Source organism: Ceratotherium simum, chromosome 15 (genome assembly GCF_057802395.1).
Source record: "Ceratotherium simum simum isolate JZ-2026a chromosome 15, ASM5780239v1, whole genome shotgun sequence".
NCBI classification, from domain to species: Eukaryota; Metazoa; Chordata; class Mammalia; order Perissodactyla; family Rhinocerotidae; genus Ceratotherium; species Ceratotherium simum.
In genome coordinates this window covers 50,344,199-50,354,404 of record NC_141914.1, presented here as the reverse complement: position 1 = coordinate 50,354,404, position 10,206 = coordinate 50,344,199, and the positions used below count along the sequence as shown (strand labels likewise).

Sequence of the window (10,206 nt, the reverse complement as noted above, 5' to 3'; positions counted from 1 at the left end):
AAATGGAAACACAACATACCCAAACTCATGGGATGCCACAAAAGTAGTTCTTAAAGGGAAATTTACACCAATAAATGCCTACATTAGGAAAAAATAAAGATCTCAAAAAAACAACCTAACTTTACATCTCAAGGAACTAGAAAAATAAGAACAAACTATGCCTAAAGTTAATAGAAGAAAGGAAATAACAAAGATCAGAGTGAAAATAAATGAAATAGAGACTAGAAAGACAATAGAAAAGATCAATAAGACTGAGAGCTGGTTTTTAAAAAAGATAAACAAAATAGACAAACCTTTAGCTAGACCTGCCAAGAAAAAAGAGAAAGGACTCAAATAAAATTATAAATGAAAGGAGAGACATTACAACTGATACCACAGAAATACATAGAATCATAAGAGAGTACTGTGAACAATTATATGCCAACCAATTGGACAACTGAGAGGAAATGAATAAATTCATAGAAACCTACAACCTACCAAGATGGAATCATGAAAAATAGAAAATCTGAACAGACCAGTTACTAGTAAGGAAACTGAATCAGTAATCAAAACCTCCCAACAAAGAAAAGTCCAGGACCAGATGGCTTCACTGGTGAATTCTACCAAACATTTAAGGAAGAATTAATACCAGTCCTTCTCAAACTTTTCCAAAAAGATTGAAGAAGAAGGATCACTTCTTTTTTTTTTTTTTTAAAGGTTCATTTATCTCTATTTATTTTACCGAAATTAGAATTGAAAAAGACTTTGACAAAACGTGGAATTGTAATGTGAAAGTAAGAGTGATGACAACAAACTGTTAATAAAGAATAAACAAGTGCAGAGATGGCGGCAGGTGGCTTTGTCTTTTAAAAAAACACCTGTCTGCCCACATGGGCAGCGGTGGCTCTGCACTGAGGCCACCCACCTTCCCTTCCGCTGGGCAGCATGCGTGAGGCCCCAGGGGATGTTGCCCAGGTCCCCCTTGGAGCAGCCAGGCCCGCTGGGCGCTGTCACAGCCCTGCGGCTCGGGGGCTCTCCAGGGTCTGCTGGCGGCTCCAGGCCCGGGTGGCTGGCGTGTCCTGCAGCCAGCAGCTCTCATGAAGGATCACTTCTAAACTCATTTTCCAAGGCCAGCAATACCCTGATACGAAAAGCAGAGAAGGACTGTACAAGAAAAATTACAGGTCAATATCCCTGATGAACATATATGCAAAAATCCTCAACAAAATATTGGCAAATTGAACTCAAAAGTACATTAAAAGGATAAAACACCACGATCAAGTGGGATTTATTCCAGGGATGCAAGGGTGGTTCAACATCTGCAAAGCAATCAATGTGATACACCACATTAACAAAATGAAGGATAAAAATTATATGGTCATCTCAATAGATACAGAAAAAGCATTTGACAAAATTCAACATCCAGGGCTGGCCCAGTGCATAGCGGTTAAGTTTGCGCATTCTGCTTCGGCAGCCCGGGGTTCGCCAGTTTGGATCCTGGACATGGACCTACTCACCACTCATCAACCCGTGCTGAGGCGGCCTCCCATATAGAAGAACTACAACTCTACAACTATGATATGCAACTATGCTCTGGGGCTTTGGGGAGAAAAAAGAAAAAAAAATTCAACATCCATCCAGGATAAAAATTCTCAACAAACTGTGTATAGAGGAACTGTACCTCAATGTAATAAAGGCCATAAATGACAAGCCCATAGTTAACATCACACTCAATGGTGAAAAGCAGCAAGATTTTCAAGAGACAAGCTTTTCAACAAGACAAGGATGCCCACTTTCACCATTTTTATTCAACATAGTACTGGAAGACCTAACCGTAGAAATTAGGCAAGAAAAAGAAATAAAAGGCATCCAAATTGGAAAAGAAGAAGTAAAATTTTCTCTATTTGCCGGTGATATTATATTACATACAGAAAACCCTAAAGACTCCACCAAAAAAACTGTTGGAACTAATAAACTAATGCAGTAAAGTTGCAGGATATAAAATCAGAATATAAAAATAGTTGTGTTTCTATACACTAACAATGAGCTATCAGAAAGAGAAAAGAAGGGCTGGCCCCATGGCTCAGCGGTTAAGTGCGTGTGCTCTGCTACTGGCGGGCCAGGTTCGGATTCCGGGCGCACACCGATGCACCGCTTCTCCGGCCATGCTGAGGCCGCATCCCACATACAGCAACTGGAGGGATCTGCAGCTATGACATACAGCTATCTACTGGGGCTTTGGGGAAAAAAAGGAGGAGGATTGGCAATAGATGTTAGCTCAGAGCCGGTCTTCCTCGGCAAAAAGAGGAGGATTAGCATGGATGTTAGCTCAGGGCTGATCTTCCTCACAAAAAAAAAAGGAAGAGAGAGAGAAGAAAATAATCCCTGGCCTCCTGGTGCTTACCACAGGCTGTGTTCTTACACTGACTGTATAGAAAGAGGAGGCAGAGTAAACCCACACCATATATACCTCAGCCCAGGCCCTTTGCCTGGTCTGTATTGTGAATGGGGGGACAAGGGAAAAAAAAAAGAAGAAAATAATCCCTTCTACAATTGCTTCAAAAAGAATGAAATACCTATGAATAAGTTTAACCGAGGAGGTGAAAGACTTGTACGCTGTAAAACCTAAGACTTTGATGAAAGAAATTGAAGAAAACACAAAGAAATGGAAAGATATTCTGTGCTTGTGGATTGAAAGAATTAATATTGTTAAAATGTCCAAAGTACTCAAATCCCTATTAAAATTCCAATGGCATTTTTCACATAAATAGTAAATCTTAAAATTTGTATGGAACCACAAAAGACCCCAAATAGCCAAAGAATCTTGAAAAAGAGCAAAGCTGGAAGCATCACACTCCCTGATTTCAAACTATATTACAAAGCTATAGGAGTCAAATCAGTGTGGTATTGGCATAAAAACAGACACATAGATCAATGGACTAGAAAAGGAGCCTAGACATAAACCTGTTCCTGTATGACCAATTAATTTACAACAATGAAGCCAAGAATATACAACGGGGAAAAGATAGTCTCTTCAATAAATGGTGTTGGGAAAACTGACTAGCCACATGCAAAAGAATGAAACTGGACCCCTATCTTACACTGTGCACAAAAATCAAATCAAAGTGGATTAAAGACTTGAACATAAGACCTGAAACTGTAAAACTCCTAGAAGAAAACATACTGGATAAGCTCCTTGACATTGGTCTTGGCAATGAATTTTTGGATTTTTCACTAAAAGCAAAGGCAACAAAAGCAAAAATGAACAATTGGGACTACATCATACTTAAAAGCTTCTGCACAGCAAAGGAAACCATCAACAAAATGAAAAGGCAACCTGTGGAATGGGAGAAAATATTTGCAAGTCATACATCTGATAAGGGATTAATATCCAAAATATATAAAGAATTCATACAATTCAATAACAAAAAAAAAACAATCTGATTAAAAAATGGAACTGGATAGACATATTTTCAAAGAAGATATACAAATGACCAACAGGTACGTGAAAAGGAGCTCAACAGCACTAATCTTTAGGGAAATGCAAATCAAAGTCACAGTGAGATATCAACTCACACCTGTTACAATGACTATCTTCAAAAAGACAAGAAATAACAAGTGTTGGCAAGGATGTGAAGAAAAGGCAAGCCTTGTGCACTGTTCTTGGGAATGTAAAATGGTGCAGCTGCTGTGGAAAACAGCATGGAGGTTCCCCCAAAAATTAAAAATAGAACTACCATATGATCCAGCAATTCCACTTTTGGGTATATATTCAAGGGAATGAAAATAAGATATTGAAGATACACACACACACACACACAGGAATATTATTCAGCCACAAGAGAGAAGGAAATCCTGCCTTTTGTGACACACAGATGGACCTTGAGGGTATCATGCTAAGTGAAATAAGCCAGAGAGAGAAAGATAAATACTGCATTTAAATTCCATTGTATGTGGAATCTTAAAAAAAAGTAAAACTCATAGAAACTGAGAGTAGAAAATTGTTTCCAGGAGCTGAGGGTTGGGGGAGATAGGGAGAAGTTGGTAAAAGGGCACAAACTCTCAGCTATAAGATGAATAAGGTCTAAGAATTTAATGTATAACATAGTGACTATAGTTGATAACACTGTATTGTATAAGAGAGTAGAACTTAAATGTTCTCACCAAAAAAAAAAAAAGATAAATATACAACATGATGGATGTGTTAATTACCTAGATGGGAGGAATCCTTTCACAGTGTTTATGTATGTCAAATCATCATGATGTACAATTTAATTTTCCTACAATTTTATTTTTCAATTATACTTCAATAAAGTTGAAAAAAAGAATGTAAAATATCTCATTAATAATTTCATATATTGATTATATGTTGAAATGGTATTTTAAATATGTTAGATTAAAAATATACTATCAATTTTAAAAGAATCATATGGGGCAAATAGAAAAAAAATAGCAAAGAGATATACCTAAATTTAACCATATCAATAATTACATTAAATGTAAATGGATTAAACATTCCAATTAAAAGGCAGAGATTGACAGACTAGAGAATCTCACAATACCTAACTATATGCCATCTACAGGAAACATTTTAAAAATAAAGACACACATAGGTTGAAAGTAAAGGGATGAAAAAATAGATACCATTCAAACAGTAAGTGTTAAAATATTAGAGTGGCCATATTGATGTCAGATAAAGTAGACCTCAAGACAGAGTATTGCCAAGGAAAAGAGACATTTCATGATAATAAAAGAATCAAATCATTAGGAAAATCCAAGTGTGTATATGCCTAATAATAGAGCTTAAGTATGCGTGAAGCAAAAACTGAGAGAACTAAATGAAGACATAGACAAGTCCAGAATCACAGTTGGGTATTTTTAAATACCTCTCTCAGCAATTTATGAAACAATAGATACAACATCATTAAGAATGTAGTATAGCTTAATAAGATCGTTAATAAGACCTGATGGACATTTCTACAGCACCAAACCCCAAAACTGCAGAATACATATTGAATTCAAGTACACATTGATCATCATCCAAAATATGGTGGGTCAATTTTCAGAAAACATTTGCTGACCTTAATGGAATTAAATTGGAACTCAATAAGATATATTTAAAAACCGGGAATATTTAGAAATTAAGATACACTTGTAAATAATCTGTAGGTCAAATAGAAAAAAACAAAGAAAATGAGAAAATACGTTAAATTGAATAACAAAGATACAATATATCTAAATTTGTAGACTACAGCTAAAACAGCTTTAGAGGAAAAATGATAGCTTTAAATGTTTATTTTAGAAAAGGAAAAAAAAATTTTATTTTTTGGTGAGGAAGATTAGCTCTGAGCTAACTTCTGTTGCTAATTCTCCTCTTTTTGCTGAGGAAGATTGACCGTGGGCCAACATCTGTGCCCATCTTCCTCTACTTTATATGTGGGACACCTGCCACAGCATGGCTTGACAAAGGTGCATAAGTCCATGCCTGGGATCCGAACCTGTGAACGCCAGGCTGCCAGAGTGGAGTGCGCAAACTCAATCACTGCACCACCGGGGTGGCCCTAGAAAAGGATAAAATTTTTAGATCAATGGTGTAGATTTCCGCCTTAAGAAGCTGGTGAAAGAAGGGCAAAGTAAACTTATAGCAGAGGTCTGCAAACTTTTCCTATAAAGGTCCACATAATAAGTATTTTAGGTTTTGTGGGCCATATACACTCTGTTGCAACTACTCAACTCTACCATTGTAGCCTGAAAGCAGACATAGACAATATGTAAAATGTGAGCATGGCTGTGTTCCAATAAAATATTATTGACAGAAACAAGAGGTGCGCTAAATTTGTCCTGTGGGTTGTAGTTTGCAAACCCATGATCTAGAGTAAATAGAAAGAAGGAAAGAATAAATATAAGCGCAGGATCAATGAGGTATTTAAAAATTAGAGAAAATAGCCAATGTTGAATGTCGGTTATTGAAAACATTAATTAAATTGATAAAACTCCAGCTAGCCTGGTAAAGAGAAAAAAAAGAGAATATACAAATGACCAATATCAGGAATGAAAGAAGGGATATCACCATAGATCTTACACATAATAAAAGGGTAATACAGGAATATTATGAACAACTTATGGCAATATTTTTAACAAATTAGATGAAATGGATAAATCTTTGAAAAATGCAACATCCCAAAATGGACACAAGGTGAAACAGAAAATCAGAATAGCCCTATATTTATTTTTAAAAATTCAACTCATTATCAAAAAAAAACCTTCCTGGAAAGAAATCTCCCGATGTTTTCTGCTGAATTCTATCAAAATTTTAAGGAATAAATAATACCAAGTTCATACCAACTCTTTTAGAACATAGAGAACACTCCTCAACACATTTTTTGAGGCCAGCATAACCCTGTTTCCAGCTCCTGACAATTGCAAGAAAATTACAATCCAATATCCCTTGTAAAAATAGATGCCAAAATTCTTAACAAAGTATTAGCAAGATGAATCCACCATATATATAATAAAGGGTAATACATCATGATCAAGAAGTCAAGAGGGATTCACCTCAGAAAAGAAGGTTTGTTCAATATTTGAAAATCAATGTAGTAATAAATGGTTCTTTATGACCTTGAATTAGACAATGGTTTCTTAAACATGGCACCAAAAGCACAAGTGATAAAAGAAAAAAGATAGATAAATTGCACTTCATCAAAATTAAAAATGTTTGCACTTCAAAGGACACCATTGAGAAAGTGAAAAGAAAACTCATGGAATGGGAGCAAATGTTTACAAATCATATATCTGATAAGGGATTTGTATCCAGAATATGTAAAGAACTCTTACAACTTAACAGTAAACAAATAACCCAATTTTAATAATTGGCAAAGAATTTGAGTAGACATTTCTCCAAAGAAGATATAGAAATGGTCATTAAGCACATAAAAAGATTATCAACATTATTAGTTATTAGCGAAATGCATATCAAAACTGCAATGAGATCCCACTTTACACTTACTAGGATGGCTTAAATAAAAAACACAGACGATAACATTTGTCGGCAAGGATGTGGAGAAATTGGACCTTCATACATTGCTGGTGGGATTGTAAAACGATGCAGCTGCTTTGGAAAACAGTTTGACAGTTTCTCAAAATGTTAAACGTAGAGTCAGCATGTGACCTAGCAATTCTATACTTAGTTACGTACCAAAGAGAATTGAAACCGTACATTCCCTCAGAAACTTATACACTAATGTTCATAACAGCATTATTCATCATAGTAAAGAAGTGGAAACAACCTAAGTGTTCATCAGTTAGTTGGTGAATGGATAAAATGTGCTATTCCATGTAATGGAATATTCAGCAATAAAAAAGGAATGAAGTACATATAAACAGTACAATATGGATGAGCCTTAAAGAATTATGCTACATGAAAAAACCCAGTCACAAAAGGCTGCATATTGAGTGATTCCATTTATGTGAAGTGTCTAGAATGGGCAAATCTATAGAAACAGACAGTAGATTGTGGTTGCCAGGGCCTGGGTGGAGGGGAGAATGAGAGGTGACTCCTAATGGGTACAAGGTTTCTTTTTGGGTGATGAAAATGTACTGAAATGTTGCACAACTCTGAATATACTAAAAATCACTGAATTGTACATTTTAAAAGGAGAATTTTAGGGTATGTGAATTATACCTCATTAAAGCTGTTATTTAAAAAAAGATAGAAAGTAAGGATCAATACTTGTTCACTCAGCAGAAATAACCTTGACATACTATACTGAAGGTCCTTTTGCAAACCTATTTCTTTGTATGCTTTATATGAAAAGTTCCATTTGTTATCATGACTTTCCTAAATATTAATAAAAAAGAGATAGAAAAAATCAATATAATTCACTGTAGTAAAAAAGAAATGTTGAAAAATCATCTGATCATTTCAATAGATGCAGAAAAAGCATCTGACAAAATTCAATACCCATTCCTGAGAAAAACTCACAGAAAACTATGGCTATAAAGGAACTCCTTCAACCCAATAAATGACATCTATGAAAAAAAACCAACAGCTAACATCATACTCAACAATAAAATACTGAATGTGTTCTCTTTGTATTTCTTTTCTATTGTTGCCATAACAAATTACTACAAATTCAGTGCCCTAAAATAACACCCATTTTCAAATCCTACAGTTCTGTACATAAGTCTGTGCACAGTGTGGCTCATTTTGTTCTCTGCTCTGGATTTTAGCAGGCCAAATTCAAGGTGTTGGCAGGGTTATGTTTTTTTCTGGAGGCTCTAAGGATTAATCCACTTCCACGCTCATTCATATTGTTGGCAGAATTTAGTTCCATGCAGTTGTAATACTGGGGTCCTGTTTCTTTGCTGGCTGTCGGTTGGAGATTGTTCTCAATTTGTACAGGCCCCTTGTGTTCCTTGGCTCATGGCTCCCTTCTTCCATCTTCAAAACAAGCAGTAGCAGGTCAAGTTCTTATGCTTTGAATCTCTCTGGCCTTCCTTTCTTCATCATCTTTCCTCTGCTACTTCCTCTTCTTCAGCATCTCTCTAACTGACTTTTCTGCCTTCCTCTTCTACTTTTAAGGTCTCATGTAATTACATTGGGCCCAATAGGATAATCTTCCTAATTTGAGGTTAGCTGATTAGTAACCTTAATTCCATCTTCAGAGTCCCTATGCAGCAGTACCTAGATTAGTATTTGATTAAATAATCAGGGGATGGGAATCTTGGGGGACATTTTTAGAATTCTGTCTGCAATATCCTCTAAGAACAGGAACAAGACAAGGATGTCTATTGTAACCACTTTTATTCAGCATTGTATTGGAGATTCTATCCAGTTCAACAAAGTGAAAAAAAGAAATAAAAGGTATAAAGATCAAAAGTTACTTTATCAATGATGTCGTGATCATCTATGTTGAAAATCTCAAGGAATCAAAAAAAGGGGACTAGAATTAACAAGTGACCTTACTAGAATTAATAAGTGAGGATACAAGGCCAACAGGAAAAGCAATTATATTTCTATGTTAGCAATGAACAATTGGAAATTAAATATTTCAAAAGAAGGAACCATTTATAATAGCACCAAAAAATTAAATACTTATAAATTAAATGTGTAACACCTATATATTGAAAACTACAAAATATTCTGGAGATAAACTAAAGAAGACCTAAATAATTGAAGAAATATACCATGTTCATGGATCAGAAGACACAATATTGTTAAGATGTCAGTACTTCCTAAATTGTTCCATAGATTAAATACAATCCTAATCAAAATCCCAGTAGGCTTTTGTATATAAAATGACAAACTTATTATAAAATTTACATGGAAATACCAAGGACCTAGAATAACCAAAGTAATTTATAAAAAGATGAACAAGATTGGAGAATGCCCGCTACCTGATTTCAAGACTTATAAAGCTATAGTAATAAAAAATGAACTCAAACAATGAAGGACAGTCCATTTTTTAAATGGGCAAAGGATTTGAATAGACATTTCTCCAAAAACAATATAAAAATGTCCAAAAAGCACATGAAAAGATACTCAACATCATTAGTCAGTAGGGAAATGCAAATCAAAACCACAATGAGGTACTACTTCACATCCACTAGAATGGCTGTAAAAAAAAAAAGGGGCAAGTGTTGGTGAGGATATGGAGAAATTGGAACCCTTGTATATGCTTGTGGGAATGTAAAATGCAGCCTCTGTGCAAAATAGTTTGGTAGTTTCTCAAAAAGTTAAATATAGAATTATCATATTACCTAGCAGTTGTACTCCTAGATATATCCACAAGAAGTGAAAACAGGTACTCAAATCCTTGTACACAAATTGTCAAAGTAGCACTATTCTCAATAGTGTAAAGGTGTAAACAACCCAAATGTCTTATTAACAAATGCATGGACAAAAATGTGGTACATACCTACAGTGGGATATTACTCAACCATAGAAAGGAATGAAGTACTGATACATGCTACAACATGGGTGAATCTCAAAAATATTATGCTATGTGAAAGAAGCCGGACATAAAAGGTCACATATTCTATGATTCCACTTAGATGAAATTTCCAGATTAAAATCCATGGAGGTAGAAAGCAGATTAATGATTGCCAGTGCTGGAAAGAGGAGAGGAATAGGGAAGGACTGCTTAATGGGTACAGAGATGTCTTTTGGGGTGATGAAAATATTAGAAATAAATAGAGGTACTTGTTGCATACATTGTGAAGTGTACC

General features: G+C 35.2%; 1 non-coding gene across 1 annotated transcript; it reads left to right on the top strand.

Annotated features, from left to right (window-relative positions):
* The first annotated feature begins 2,366 nt into the window (after nt 1–2,366).
* LOC147915206 (small nucleolar RNA SNORA51) lies at nt 2,367–2,498 on the top strand. Its single transcript, XR_015554566.1, has one exon. It is a non-coding gene; the product is annotated as a small nucleolar RNA SNORA51 (small nucleolar RNA).
* The last annotated feature ends 7,708 nt before the right edge of the window (nt 2,499–10,206 follow it).